The 15,990-nt window shown below is 37.1% G+C and overlaps 1 protein-coding gene across 4 annotated transcripts in view; it reads right to left on the reverse strand.

Moving 5' to 3' along the window:
• Positions 1–15,990, reverse strand: part of thoc6 (THO complex subunit 6) — a 264,436-nt gene that overhangs the window by 244,881 nt on the left and 3,565 nt on the right. The window contains exon 1 of one of the 4 annotated variants that reach the window (XM_090391704.1): positions 7,088–9,976. The exons of the other annotated variants lie outside the window; for them this stretch is intronic. The gene's annotated coding sequence lies outside the window, so the exon portion shown is untranslated. Of the gene's footprint in view, positions 1–7,087; positions 9,977–15,990 lie in introns of those variants that run through there. 4 annotated transcript variants of the gene reach the window in all.

A 15,990-nucleotide genomic window follows, 5' to 3' on the forward strand; every position in this document is an offset into this window, starting at 1 on the left:
CTTACGTAGTTTATTGCCTGCTGTGAATATAAACATTGAGCTGATAGATTTGTGAAGACTGAATAAAATGTGAAATTGTTATATTAACTTGAGATAAGAAAATTTGTGTTTTTGAGACTGTGGATAGTTTATGAAGGTTAGAACATTGAATTAGCATCAGTGACCTAAGAAGATGTGTTAAGTTAATTGTATAGTTCCAATTTAAAATAGAGTTCTTGTATTTGTTAACCATATCATATATTAAATGTTTTATTTTGTTGATCTAAATATTGTGTTTGCCTGAACTCCTTATTATTGCACCGTTCATAAATATTCGAATCTTGAGGAAACCCCAAGTAAAAATGATAATAGATGATTCGGCCTAATGAGATGACTGTTAACTTAATTTAGAACTGATCCTACTATTTATATAGACTAATCTAAGAATAGGGTAGCGCAGTATAAATATAAATTTCCCTACTTTTGGATCGGTGATCATTTCGTAATTAGTTGTATTATTCATAAAAGTGACTTGAAACTAAATAGATTTAGAACACGACAGAAAAGAGTCCGTCACGAGAGTGGCATATCCTGAAGAAAACAGTCATTGAGTCAGTTAGAGGCATGTGGTAAGATTCTACTTTCGAAAGAAACTTGTGCCATGATTACGAATTATCTACATGTAAACACAAAAAAGTATATTTAATATACTGCCAGATATTTCAGTTTGAGACTAACAAACTATCATCAGTGGCTTAACAGAAAACAATTTTTTTACAAGGTAGAATACAAACAATTGATTATTCAAAATAAGAACGAGCATGTAATGTTAAATCGCTAATGATGATATCATTTCACTGAAGAAAGGTAAACATAAGAGTGCAAATTACATATATAAATTTACAATATCATACAAAAAACTTATTTATAATAACATACTAAAGATATCATTAGACAGATGTAGTATCTAGATGGTCTTAATTTAAAAAAAAAAAAAAAAGTGTGATCCGAATCAAACTTTCCCATATTTTTGACAAGGAAAGGCAGTCATTCCTATTCAAGTTTGGGCGGTGGAATAAGGCCTCAGCACTCTCTTTAAATATGCCTTTTTATATAAATTTTTATATCGAAATTTATATCGACATCTGTGTAGAAGGCGTGTTTCAAACCAGAGTGTTGTGGTTTGTCTCTATTCCATCTTGAGCAAATCCAGACTTATCAGATTTGTTGTGAAGAACATAAGATTGATGTTCTTGTATTCTTCTTTCTATAGAGAATCCGGTTTGTCCAAAGTAGGAAAGATGACAGTCACATGGAACTTGGTATACACCATGAAGAGACATAGTTGAGTTTTATTTTTAGACAAGGGGAAATAAGTAGACAGTTTTTATAGAAATATAAGTAGCTATTAAATCATTTTTCTTCAAAATTCTTGAAATTGGTTCTGAAATTCTGCAGATATATGGAATTGGAACTCTATTCTTTTGTGTTGATTCTTTGTTGTTTTGGTTTGGCTTGTAGGAGTCTAACAGATGCTGTGTAGTGCTTTTAGAGAAGCCATTCAATTTCATGTATTATTTGATAGTAGAAAGTTCTTCCTGTAAATGATGGGAAGTTGAACAATTAGTTCTAGCTCGTCAAATTAAACATTTTATGATTCCTGTCTGGGAATGTAACATCCAGTAAAAGTAGGTTTTCTGTAAACTGATGTTGTTAAATTATCTGATGGTGAGCGGATGAGAAGGTTGTCTAAAAAGGATAATTTGTTGTCTTTTTCAATTTCCATGGAGAATCTGATACGAGGGCGTAAAGTGTTTCACTATCATTTTAACGGATTGCTGGCTTGGTTGGCCGAGTGGTTAGCGTATCCACTCTCCAGCCAAAAGACTGCGGGTTCGAATCCCGCGTTGGGCATGGATGTTTGTGATTGTCTGTGAAGACACAAGTGGTGGTGGAAAGTAGATGGCGTTGGTGTAGATGATGCAGTTGGTGGATGACAGGTGGAGGAGGTTGAATGGTGGAGATGAAGAGTTGTAGAGTAGGTGCCCTCCTTTTCTCTTTTTTTCGGGCCTGGTTGGGTGAGTGGTTAGCATATCCGCTCTCCAGTCAAAAGGCTGCGGGTTCGAATCCCACCACGGCCATGGATGTTTGTGAAAAAACTTGTGGTGGTAGGTGGTAGATGACATTGGTGTAGATCAGGAGTGTCAAACTCAATTGGACCGCAGGCTATTTGCTATAAACTGTATCTCAAGTGGGCCGCAAAACATTTTCTACTAAAAAACCTGCACTAATTAGAATCGAAGGGAAGTGAAAAAATGAGTATAAATAAATTGGAAACTTAATAACAAAAATTTTATTTATTCTAAGTCATTACAAGACATAAAATAATAGTATAATGATTAAGACAACTCAAAAAATATACTTAAGAATAAAGAGCTAATAAGCTTCAAATAATGGTTGCACCTGTTTGGGAAACTCGTTCGCAGAGTACGTAAGTTCTTTTCGCTATACACTTCGGTATTAGGTCTAGCTACTCACTGATGAAGCCTCAAAAAAGGCTGAAACTGGTCTGGGTAGTGACCTCCCTCCATAACGTAATAACAGCATACATTTCCTAGGAAATGTGTTTTTACATTATGGAAAATACTAAAAATAGCGATCAGAACTTTACCACCTTTGCAAAGGGCCTGCCCGGTATTGTACTACATACTAGGATCACTTGCATTGGCTAACGCTAGTGTCGCCGATACTTTATAGTTTACTATATTCGGCAAGAAACTCTCTGATTCTGATCTTTGAGTTTCTTATTCGGTTTTAAAACTATGCGGGATTTAATATCCCCTTATACTTTATAGTTTACTATATTCGGCAAGAAAATCTCTGATTCTGATCTTTGAGTTTCTTATTCGGTTTTAAAACTATGCGGGATTTAATATCCCCTTAATTTAAGTCAAAAAATATATAATATTAAGAATATTGTTATTATATTAATATTTACAGTAGATAGCAATTAATCCAAATTAAACCGAAATTAAATTTAATTTGAATAAATCAAATATTTTGTATATTTATACGTTCTAAAAAATAAACTCTCATTAATAACCATCACAAATATTTACAGAACCTCCTGTTAGTTGGAAATTTTTTATTTGTGTTGAAATAAATTACTTCTATATTTTTTTTTTTTTTTGGCAGGGGGGGGGGGTCTATATTTTGAGGAATTTTTTAAATGTTACTGAAAATATTTTGGGGAAAAATGATAATATTTTTGGGTGAAAAAAAAATATATATATACTTGCATAATATAATTATAGTAATTTAGTTTCAGCATTTTATTTTTTTTACCCCTGACACTTGACGTTTCTTATTAACCAGCCTGCCAAAATTTGGACTCAAAGATTGTGAGCATATGACCTTCATTATGGCAGAAAGGTTGACGTTGGTTAATCTTCATTTGTGGGCTGCTTTGTTATCTTTCATACATGAGAATAATTGTTCACATAAATAGGTGCTTTCAAAATACTATAGAATATTTGCTGCAAACTTTGTTATTTACGGATATTTTTGACCTAAATAACTGTATATTTTTGGTACACCAGCTTCTTGGTATATTGCTTTTAGAATGGAATCATTTTGGAAATCAATAAGTTCCATTTGAATACAAATAGGAGCTTTTTCAAAATTAAAGGAAAAAGGATCTGTTAAAAGTGAAAAAACTTCTTGCTTCTTAAAATCTTTAAATCGCCTATCAAATTGTTCTTTTATCTTTTCTAGTTTAGGACAATATTGAGAAAAGATAAAACTTTGATTCTTATTGTTCAACTGTTCACACATAGGAAAGTAATTTAGAATATTCTCTTTTAAATGATTTTGAAACAAAACTAACTTACATCTAAAACTTGCCAGTGCATCATACATGTGTGTTATTAACTGATCTTACGCCTGAAGTTTGACATTTAAATCATTCAAATGTCCTGTAATATCAACTAAGAATGCTAGATCTTGTACCCGTGTCTGATCATTAAGAAATGCAACATCGTGATTTTTCATTTCTAGGAACAATTTGATCTCCTCTAAAAGTTAAAAAAAAAAGCATTTTAGAACCTTATGACAAGATAACCAACGAATCTCTGTGTAATAAGGTAGCCCTTCAAATTCACTCTCTAAATCTTTTAGAAATTGTGCAAACTGGCAGTACTGAGGCCTCTGGATCAGATGAAGTTCACAGTATTTGTCACAGGCTTGAGTACGTTGCTCATTTCCAATACTTTGGAGCACAGGACCGCTGATGAATAATGCAGTGGAAAGATTGCAGTTTTGGAATGTCTGGATACATTTTCTTTAATTTTGCTGCAAGTCTTGACACAAAACCTTTATTTTTGCTTGTCACTGCTACGAGCCTGTTCAGAGGAAGCTGGTATTTTTCAAAAATGCCCACACGGCATCTAAAATGTCTTCCCCTGTAGTGGTTCCATGGATGGGAATCATTTCCAAGAACTCTTCAGTAATATTCATATTGTCGTTGCCATGGATATTTCTTGCAACTGGTCACACAGATTAGCTGCCATTTCGGTTATTCGTTCGCTCACAGTATTTCTGGATAAAGAAATATCGCGAAATACTTGCACATTTTTGGGACATATGTTTTCGGCTGCTTTTGCCACACACTCCTTAACCAAGGAATCGTCACTAAAAGGTTTGGAATGTTTCGCCAATAAATAGCTGATTTCATAACTGGCTCTCGCTGCTGATTTATTATCTTTCATAATTTTGAAAATACTTGTTGACTTTGAAGTGAATTTGTCATACTTTTTAATTTTTCTTCACTCAGTTTACCCTCAAAGCGTGAATTTGATCATAGTGCCTTTTTATATTATATTCATTGGTGACACTAATTGTTTCATTACAAATAATGCACACAATTTTGTACTCTGTTTCAGTGCAAAAGTAATGCAATTCTAATTTTTCTTGAAATTTTCTCCCTTCATCAGCAATTTTTCTTTTTCTTGTTGGCTTGAAAAGCGACACTGCCACTGTGAATAAATATATTATTAATATTATTAACAATTTTTATAAAAATGTTTGAATAAAAACGCACAAAACTGTAGACTGGTGCATGATACCATTGCAAATAAAAACAATAATAAAATAATAAAAGGGATTCTCTCACTTCTAGGTTGTCGTTGAATCGTGTTCGGCGCACTGACTTCAAAGATCACTGATTGACTGTAGCAGGCAATTATAAACTCATAGCTGGATTCACATGAGTGTGTGTATGCTGCGCATCGCGCGAACAGCTGGTCGCCAACAGAATTCAACTTTTTCAGCACGCTACCAGCAGCGTGCTATAAATTAACAATGAAAGCATAAATATAGTTTACAATTGATTAGGATTGGATCTATCATTGAAATTGCGACATAAATTGTTATTATTGCAATTATATTATCGCAGATTGTTGCATCCATTTTGTAACTATACAGGGTGTCCCTGAATTCATGGCCCAAACATTAGGGGATGGTAATACACATCGAAAACACCAATATTCGTCATAGAATAATCGGCTGCAAACGCAGTTAGGAGTCGGAAATGAAGGACAGATACAGGTTTCCAGAGTGACATTTATTGGAGATCATTACAACAAATGCTCAAACGTCCACTCTGTCATTGTGTCATGCGGCACAATGACAGAGTGGTGATTGGCGTACCAGCTCGTAAACACTGGGGCTTGTCGCGCACATCGACGGCTGCGATGGACAGTCGGGCTAACAGATCCTCTGCGGACTGCACAGGCATCTCGTACACGACACTCTTCAAATGCCCCCACAGAAAGAAATCGAGACAAGAAAGATCAAGCGATCTGGTGGGCCACGGGAAGAGACTACTGCGCCCAATCCATCGATTTCCAAATGTAGCATTAAGATGCTGACACACGTCCATGCTGAAATGTGCGGGTGCCCAATCGTGCTGAAACCACATAGGGGAGCGGATGGTGACTTGAACACCCTGAAGCAATTCCAGCAAAACCTGTTGCAGAAAAATATGGTATGTGCGCCCATCGAGACAGTCCGGCAGTAGGTAGGATCCAATTAAGTAGTCATGCACGGTCACCGCCTAAATATTGACGGTAAACCTGTGCTAGTTCGACTTTGGACATATACCATGGGGGTTCTGGGCCGCCCACAAAAGCACATTATGGACATTGATTACGCCTTCATGGGAGAAAGTTGATTCATCCGTAAAGAGCACACACATGAGCAGGAAAATCGGGCTGTACGACACTTTGCTGCAGGAACCACTGGGCAATATCCATGTGCAGGGGATAATCAACAGCTGTCAATGCCTGCACTCGCTGAAAGTGATAGGCATGTAGTCCTTCTTCATGCATTACTCGCCAGACACTGTTCCGATGCACACTGAGGTTCCGAGCGGCAGATCATGTCCTTGTACCTGGGTTATGTCACCGTACACGATGTCCTCGCTCATAGCTGGCGTTCTGACCGTCTGGCATCATGTCGACTGACGTGGAAAGTGCCTACCTCAGCTGACGGTGCAGTCGTGCAAACATTTTATGATCGGGCACACGCCACATAAGATATCGTTCAAAGTACAGTCTTTGCGCCTCTCTACCATTGCCCTCGGCTATGCTGTACATCAGGTGCATATCGGCTTTCTCTGCATTGGTAAACTGCTCCATCTCGTGTCCAGTCAATGCTGATCCAGCACTTTTAAGCCATGACACCTCGCCTGCGCCCTACTGGCTTGCGGCTGCATATTCTATGATGAATATTGGTATTACTACCATCCCCTCATGTTTGGGCCATGAATTCAGGACACCCTGTATAGTTTATGATTGATTAGGATCAGATCTAACATTGAAATTGCGATATAAATTTTTATTACTGCAATTATATTATAGCAGGTCATTGCATCCATATCGTAACTACAAATGTCGTATGAAAACGAATAAATCGATACCATATTTACTCGAATATAACTCACTTTTTTCCCCAAAAAATTAAAGCTAAAAAAATCATGGTGCGAGATATATGCAGGGATTTTTAGAAACTAAAGTTTTCAGAAAAAAAACTGAAAATGGGGATGACTTACCAAGAATCTCCTCTTCGTTATAGCTACTTCCGGCCTCGAGAGCGGTTTTCTTGTGTGCATTGTGAAAGTCAATGCAAATCTATCCAAATAGCATCAACTTCTTTCCCATTATTCCAAGTAAAAATTACAAGTAATTTACAAGCGTTTAGATACATAATGAACACCCTTCACGAATTTCTAAGAAGTGAAAGCAGAAAGTGAAATAGACAGCAATGGTAGGCCAATAGAGATAGAACAGGTATGATTGGTGCGATATTAACAAAAGATCGAGTTACCAAAACACAAAGTCAAGCGGACATTTTTGAGCTGAAACGCTAATTCTCTTCAACCAAATTCCATATCTGAAACTCAAAACAACATTCATTCTACATGTCTTAGTTTTAACACGTTTACAAATTTTATTGCAGCTTTGTGTTTGAGTTAGCAGGTGCACTCACACACATCTAACTAAAAACACCAGTGCAACGTATGGTTTTGCTCGAGTCTAAATAGCACATTAATGTGGGAGGAGACATGCGATTCATTAGTTAGTGCCGTTTTTATACCAGTTGTCTGAATTCACACTGAAGAAATATATTACAAGTTTTGAAATATATTACACAGAAAGCAAATGTCTCTGTACTTTATTCAGTGGTACAATAAAACTACTTGTTTTTCTTGCATCTGCAGTATAGTGATAGTTGGGGAAGGCATGTTGTTTACCGCAGGGAGCGAGTTATCGTCCTGACGTGAAATTGGTTAAACTTTATTTTCGTGTGCGATGTATATGCAAAACTTTTTTCTTTCATGAAGTAAAATCAGGGTACAGGGGTGTGATCATATGCGAGGGAGAATTATATTTGAGTAAATACGGTATTTCTGTTTTACTATAAAAAGCAAACATCCTTTTTATAATCTTTCCTTGAGGTGTCGGGGCCCGCAAGAAATTGCTTTGGGGGCTGAATGTGGCCCACGGGCTGCAAGTTTGACAACCCTGGTGTAGATGATGGTAGCTGTATGTATAGTTTGTGGATCGAGTGGAGACAGAAAATTGTAGAGCAGGTGCCCTCCCTCGATGAGTCTTTGGCCTCCCTGGAGATGTCACATAATAATAACAATAAAGAGAGTGCTGAGGCCTTACTCCACTAACCGAACTTGAATAGAAATGAACTGCCTTTGCTTGTCAAAATTATGAGATAGTTTCATTCAGATCACACGTTAATTTTTTTAAAATTAAGACTGGCGGTAGCTGGAGTTGGTGTAGATGATGAAGGTAGTTGCAGTTGGTGGAGATGGAGAGTTGTAGAGCAGGTGTTCTCCTTTGAACATTCTTTGGACTCCCAGGAGTTGTTACGTAATAATAATATCAACTGCATCATGAATGGAGAATCTATAGAACAAGTAAAACATTTCAGCTACTTAGGCACAATTTTTAGTGAAGATGGTAAATTAAATATGGAAATACACAACAATATCAACAATGCTGGTATAGTAGGAAGTCAAATGAAAAAATTTATATGGAACAAGAGAGAAATTAGTCAAAACTCTAAATTAACCGTGTACAAGACATTGTTCAAACCAATTTCAAATTATAGATCTGAGATCTGAGTAAGAAATAAAACACTTGAACAAGACTAGAGATCACAGATTTGAGTCCTGAGAAAGATTACGGGTGTGAATAGATGGCATCAATGGCAATATCATATTAAAAACGAGAACATTAGGAAAGAATTTGACATTGTTAGCATCTAGGAATGTGTTAGCAGATCTAATCTCATGTGATATGGTCACTAAAACAGAATTGGAGATGAAAGATTAGCAAAACAAGTATTCTTTGCCAGTTAGCAGGAAAAAGACCCAGAGGAAGACCAAGATATAGATGCATTGATAAAGTAAAAAGTGCCTTAGCAGACAGAAATATAAGATCTGATAATGTTTGAGTCTTCACAGATATGTTGATTTGGAGGAAAATTGTTGATAGGAAGTTAGTAATAATGTAAGTGCTTCATGTAGTACTATCATAATATCTTGTACACCCCTTGAGGGTACATGTCAGGAATTTGATGATGATGATGACAAATAAATATTTATTTATGGCCACAACAAGAATTCTCACTGCAAAAGGATATATTCATAGGTGAAGGAAATGCCAACTAGACCAACTACTAAGTGATAGATAACTTTTATACTGTACAGTGAAATATCACCATCCAGCTTGCTGGAGGTCTGAATTGGCAAATACATTATTTGGTCTCTAGAGAAAGGGGGAAGAATTTCTGTGTGCCTTCTTCATCAGATGCATTATTATTATTATTCAGGCCTCCATGGAGTCAAAAGACTCATCATGGGAGGTCCTTCCTAAGAACACAAAGTCTATCATACCACTCCTTAAACTCATTGACCATTCTCGCTCTCACCACTCCATCAGGCAATGCATTCCACAGTTCAACCACCCTCCATGCAAAGAAACCACTCCTCACCCTCTTGCTCACAGTTTCCTTTCATAACTTCCAGGGATGGCCTCTTGTCATCACTCCTTCCCGCTGTACAACCAAGCGAAAGAACTCCCCAGTGTCAACCCTGTAACCACCTCTCAACAGTACAGTTTAAAAGTCTCAATCATATCACCCCACCAAACTCTGCAGTCCACATTCCCTCAGCCGATCCTCATACCTATCCTTGTACAGTCCTGAAAACCATCTTTGTATCCTTTCCACAGTTAATTTATCCCCTTCAAATCCTGGGGGACCAAATCTGAGAACAATAGTCTAAGTGTAGTCTGATCAGAGACTTATACAACGGAATGATAATCCTTTTATCTCTGCAGGTCAGTGTCCTTCTCATTATTGCAGCAATCCTCTGTGTTACCTTCACCATAAATCTGCACATCTGCACTATTACTAATAATCCTTCCCAGCTTTGCATCATCCCCAAACAACTGAATATCCCCTTGCAAGGTCATTGATATAAAGGTTAAACAATATAGGTCCTAGTACTGAGCCCTGTGGGACCCCCACTTGTAACCCTCTGCCTCCTTGAAACTGCTCCACCACACACAACTCTCTGATACCTATCAGACAGCCAATCCTGAATCCAGTTGACCAATCTGACATCCAGACCCATGTGCTGCAACTTAACTATCAGCTTATCATGTGGCACCCTGTCAAATGCCTTCGCTAAGTCTAAGAAAATTGCAGTATATGCCTTTCCGTCATCTAATGTTCTTTTAACTTTATTATAAAAGGCTAGCATATTGCTAAAACAAGAGCACCCTTTCACAAATCCATGTTGACTCTCATAGATAACATTGCCCTCATCTGCCCAATGCTGTATACAGTCCCTCACTACTTTCTCCAAGATCTTAACTACTAATGACACACAGACTGGCCTATAATTAGACACTTCCAGTCTGTTACCACCCTTATGCAATGGCACTATCTTACCTTCCTTCCATTCCCTGGGCACCTTTCTCGCAGCCAGACTTTCATTGAAAAGCCAGGTTAAAGGCACTGTCAGTTCCCTAGCACGACTCTTCAGGGGTATGCAAAACATACTTAACAGACCTAAAATCTATATTCTGTAGTTACATCAGTAAAAAACGGTGGTGCCACATGTTGGCTATCAGATAGCACACAGACCTTGTTTTCAGTAACAAGTCAAGAGACGTCACAGTCAATGAGCATTATCCCACTGCGACTTACTATGCCAGGTTATGTCTGAAGAGATAGTCCGAGTAGCGGTATGTGGAAGGTACTGTTGAGTCCACATTACGTCATAGAGATCAATGTGTGCCTCTGTGAGATCTAACAATGCTTGCTACAGAATGAATAATCTGGTATCCTCTCTTTTGACCTGCTCTGGATCAAAGTTTCCTAGTACTATTTAGTAACATTCACCTGTTGTGTTTACCAAACACCAAAAACCACTCAGAACTCTTTATCTCTCTCTCCATTAGGCATGACCATCTGCAATCCAGCTATTCAAATAGTGAAGTGCTCTTCCTTGGTAAACTTAACATCCACAACTCCAGATGAATTGTCTTTTCTAACACAAGTGAGCAAGATGGATGAGATGCAGAGGATTTTTTCTCCTGATGCCTAACCCCAGATCACTCAGTCACGTAAAAGTGCTTTCATCCATCAAATATACTCTTTATATCTACAAACTCCATATCAGATTTCCTGCAATACCTAAAAATTTATTCATTTGTAATCACGGCCCTTCTCAATTTACTTTTATACTTTGGTAAGACACAATCATTACTTTTCACATTTCTTCTGGTAGCACTTTCATAACATCTCACATTCCATGCTTGCAACATTTTTAGTCATTTATAAGCCAAAACAATCAAATCTTTTGCTATCTTCTTCTTTGCATTCTAACAGCATCACTAACATCTTTAATCATTGCACCCAGAAAACATGACTTCATTACACGTCTTTGTTACAACGATGTATTGATGCAAGTGGAAAATCAAGATATACTATAGGTGGCCAAGATCAGCACCTGATCATAGCTGCTTCTATTAATCCAGTTTGCTCTATAGATATCTTTACTGTAGATAATTCGAGAAATACTACTGTACAGCAATCTTTCAAAACGTTTTAGAATGATGTTTAATAAAGCCATGGGTTTATAGCTTGTAAACCCATGGTTTTATTAAAGGTTCTAAAATAGCTTTAATAGTTTTAAAATAGCTATTATTTTTGATCTCTTAAGGAGTGTTGGCAATGTAATTTCTCAAAGATGTCATTATACATATTAGTAAGCCTAATGGAATTTGGGACACAGTTCTTTAAGAATTCTGGATAGATGGCATACAAGCCAGCTGTTGAACCAGTTTTCTGAGATTAAATAGCCTGTACTGTAGTGATGTGAAAGCTTATGAAAGAGGAGTTAAGTGGAGTGTATTCCTCTTCAACATCAGCCTCGAATTCATATCTCTCCCTTCTCTATCTCATAGCACATTTGCCATATGGATAAGTTGTTAGGTGGATGATTCTTTTTTGCAATGTCATAAACACTGACAATTTTTTTTTAGCTCCAGCGCTATAATGAAGCCTTCTTATGAAGACCAGGCCTTAGTGCTGAAACATGTGAAACTGAGGTTATTTAAGCACTTGATCCATTCGTCTTTCCTAGCTGTCAAGAGAGAGAGAGAGAGAGTGAGTGCAACAACTCAGTAGTTTTAAAGTAATTGAAATTGTCCTGTAATTCCTCAAATAATCTTTCACATTCATCATGTGGCACTAGAGTTGCAAGTGAATGTAGATTTGAGCTGTACTAAAAAAAGTGTTTTTAATCGAAGAATTAGTGTATAGTGTGGCTCTTTATTGCAAATTCTGCTGCATTTTTTTTTTTCAGTTTGGATACACGTCTCCTTCAGTAGTGCTTTTTGGAATTTTTTGTTGTTTATATTGTGTTTAGCTACTTGTTTATTCCTACTGCTTTTGAAAATGGCATCTATAAAGACATGCATGTTGCTGGCTCTGCATTAAATTTTTCGCAGTGGATACATTGCAAAAATTGCTACACGTATGCACCGAAAAATGTGAATGATTTGTGAACTGTTTGGGTAAATGAAAAGAGGGAAAGCATTAATGTGTGTGAAAACTGTCTTGATAGATTAGAACAATTAGAAATGGGAGCAAAAGTTGGGACCATAGTAGAAGACCTTAATCAAGAGTTAGTGAAAATGAAAAACAACATGACATCTGGAAGAGGATATTAAACATCTAAAGAAGAGATGGTTAAGAATGAGAAAGTTAGTATTATGAAGAAAGAGAAGGAGAATCATATCATTTATGGGGACTCGATCATTAGAGGTATGATAACTAATAAAGTGCACAAAACATTGCTTTCCTGGTGAAATAAAGAAACAAACAATTGATGCGATGCAGAAAAGGAAAGACCAGGAGTCAAAATCAGTGGTAGAATGGGCACAATTAACTTGGAGAAAAATGTCGATAGACTTGAGAAAGTTGCTGCAGCAGGTAAAGAATAATAGAGCTGTTAGAAAATTTGTTAGTGTGTTGCCGAGATATCACAATAGTGAATTCAAAAGGAGCACAGAGATAATGAAGAGTAAGATAGCTGAGTTGTGTGAGGCAAACAGGGTTCAATTTGTAAATCTATGTATTTGAAGAGAAGATGGAATGGTTTAAAGTTGATGGATTACATTTAAATGGGTTTGGTGTTGGGAATTTAGAAAGGATGTTGTTTTCTGAGAAGGCACAAATTCAAGAAGTTAATGTAGTGAATGATCAGAGTCTAACTGTGAAACAGGATAGCACAACTAAACGGATTATACGACATGAGGAAGATGGATATGAAGTTGAAGATGTGGTTGCAGCAGCATAAGGTGATGGAATGCCCTTGGTCAAGACGAAACAGGTAGAAATGGAAATCAGAGTAATGATCAGGGAAAGAGGAGTGGTCAGATCGAAGAGAGGTATGGTATAGCAGCTAGAATAAAGAATGTTGGTGCTAATAGAATGGCTTCAAACACACAGAGATTGTTATGTTTGTACAAAGGTATTCAAAATAAGAGAGCTGAGTTTATTGAATTGATTGAGTCAGGGATGCACAAAGATAATTGGAATAAGTACAACTTGGTTGTCTGAGGAAGATGATGTTGGGAATAGAAATGGAAGGATATATAATTTTCCAGAAGGACAGAAATGTAAAAAGAGAAGGTGGAGTGCAGAGGAAGTGTCCAGAAATTTCGATGTTGACAGTGCATGCACAGATTTTGAATCCGTTTGGTGTAAAATTGAAATTAACAGGCTACTATATCCAATAAGATGCTGTCATAAGCCAGGGAATGTAGAGAATACTGACTGTGAAATGTTTAGGCAAATTGGTTGGTTGGGCATGTAAAAAGAAGGTGACCCTGATGGGAGACTAATTACAGGAATATTGAATGGAAGGAGGAGACACTGTATGGGAACCAGGAAAGTGAGTTTGTTGAGTTTTTGAGAAATAAATATCTTAAGCAGTATGTGACTGAAGCAACTAGAGGCTTTAATGTTTTGGATTTGATGTAACTTCACAAGTTGTAGTTGTTAATGAGGTGTTGATGCTGCTGCCAGTTGGTGAGAGTGATCATGAGGTACTTGTTTGGGAAGTGGCGAAACAAGAAAAGGTTATTGCCAAAAATGGATAAATGTGGAAATATAAAGCGGGCGATTATAGGAAGCTGTGTAGTCCGTTAGCATCAGTATGTTGGGTAGACGAACTGAGCAGAAAAGATGTTGACAGTGCATGGAAATTTACAAAGCAGTACTGGACACAAGCAACATATAACTGCATAACAAGGGTTAAGCAAGTAAATAGAGTAGGAGTGAAATGGATGACCAGTAAAATCAAGCAGGCTGTGCTGTCGAAAAGAAAATGCTATGGAGGAGGTACAAGACAGTTGGTGGCGACTGGATCCACAAAGAGTATAAAGTGCAGGCCAGGAAGGTGACGAGCATGGTAAAGAAAGAAAAGGTACAACATGAGAGAAGACTGGCTAGTCAGGCCAAGGTTAACTCAAGGCAATTTTCCACTACATGGCAAGCAAGAGAAAGAATAATTATTGCAGGTTGATACTAGTGGATAGTCATGGCAGCAGAATAACAGTTGCAAAGGATATAGTGGAATTACTGAATAAGTACTTTATCAGCATTTATCATACTGGTGTAAATGATACAGTGCAATATACAGAAGGGAGGCAAGTATTAGGAGAATTGGAAACAAAAGAATCAGATATGTATCAGGTGTTGATTAGGTTAGATGTTAATAAGGTTGTGGAAATGGGTGACATATCACTACGTATTCTTAATGTGCATAACAGTTAGCTATGCCCTTGACCTGGTTATTTAATGAGTCTTACAGTGGGTAGAGTTCCTAAGGAAGGAAAGAAGGCAAAATAGTATCACTCCACAAGCATGGTAATAGGACAGAAGTTTCCAATTATAGACCAGTCTGTATAACTGCAGTTGATTGCAACTGCAGTTATACAGGATTGGGTTAATGGACATAGCATTCTTTATGATGGTCAGCATGGATTTCTAAAGGATTGGTCCTGTTTTATCAATTTACTTGCATTCTATAAGGTAACAAGTGTGTTAGATAAGGGAGTATCATATACCGTGATATTTTTGGCCTTTCCAGAAGCATTTAATAATTACCACATAACTTGGTGTACAAGCTGCAAAGGATGGGAGTAGATAGTATGTTGGTAAGATGGATCAGAGATTGGTTCTCTGAACGATACTAGCAAGTTGTGTATGATGGAGCAGCAGTATCTCAAAAAATCAGGGTAACCAGTGGCATGTCTCAGAGTTCTGTTCTTGGGCCACTGCTGTTCAACTTGTTTGTAAATGATATATCACGTGAACCGAGTGGGGATTATTTGCTGATGATGCAGAGTTGGGAAAATTATAAGTAGCACTGCTGATGTCAATTCTCTTCAGGAAGATTTGAATAGACTTTAAACTTAGACAAAGGAGTAGGTTTGTCGATTTAATATTAAAAAGTGCAAGATGTTGCATTTTGGAGTGGAGTGCAGAAATATAAGGCTGTGTACTATATTGATGGTGCCATACTGCAGGAAGTGGATGAGATTCTGGAACTTATGATGATGGTAGACAATGGTCTGAAGTTCTTAGGTTCGTAGTGTAGGGATAAGGAAGTGCTATGCCAATGTATAAAGCACTGGTCAGATCACACTTCAACTATTATGCTCAAATTTAGTCTTCTGGTTTTCAGTGTAATATGGAAACATTGGAGAGGGTCGTGAGACAAGTGATTATGACAATATCAGGACTTTGAAATGTTGACTACTTTTCTATTGATAGGAAGTTCATCTGTGATTAACATCAAAGTTGGTAAAGCAAAGATAAGGACTGAACCTTCTTTTCCATTGAGATGAGCAGATG

The sequence above is a fragment of the Typopeltis vanoorti genome, chromosome 4 (genome assembly GCF_054136105.1).
Source record: "Typopeltis vanoorti isolate ZY-2024b chromosome 4, IOZ_Tvanoo_1.0, whole genome shotgun sequence".
NCBI classification, from domain to species: domain Eukaryota; kingdom Metazoa; phylum Arthropoda; class Arachnida; order Uropygi; family Thelyphonidae; genus Typopeltis; species Typopeltis vanoorti.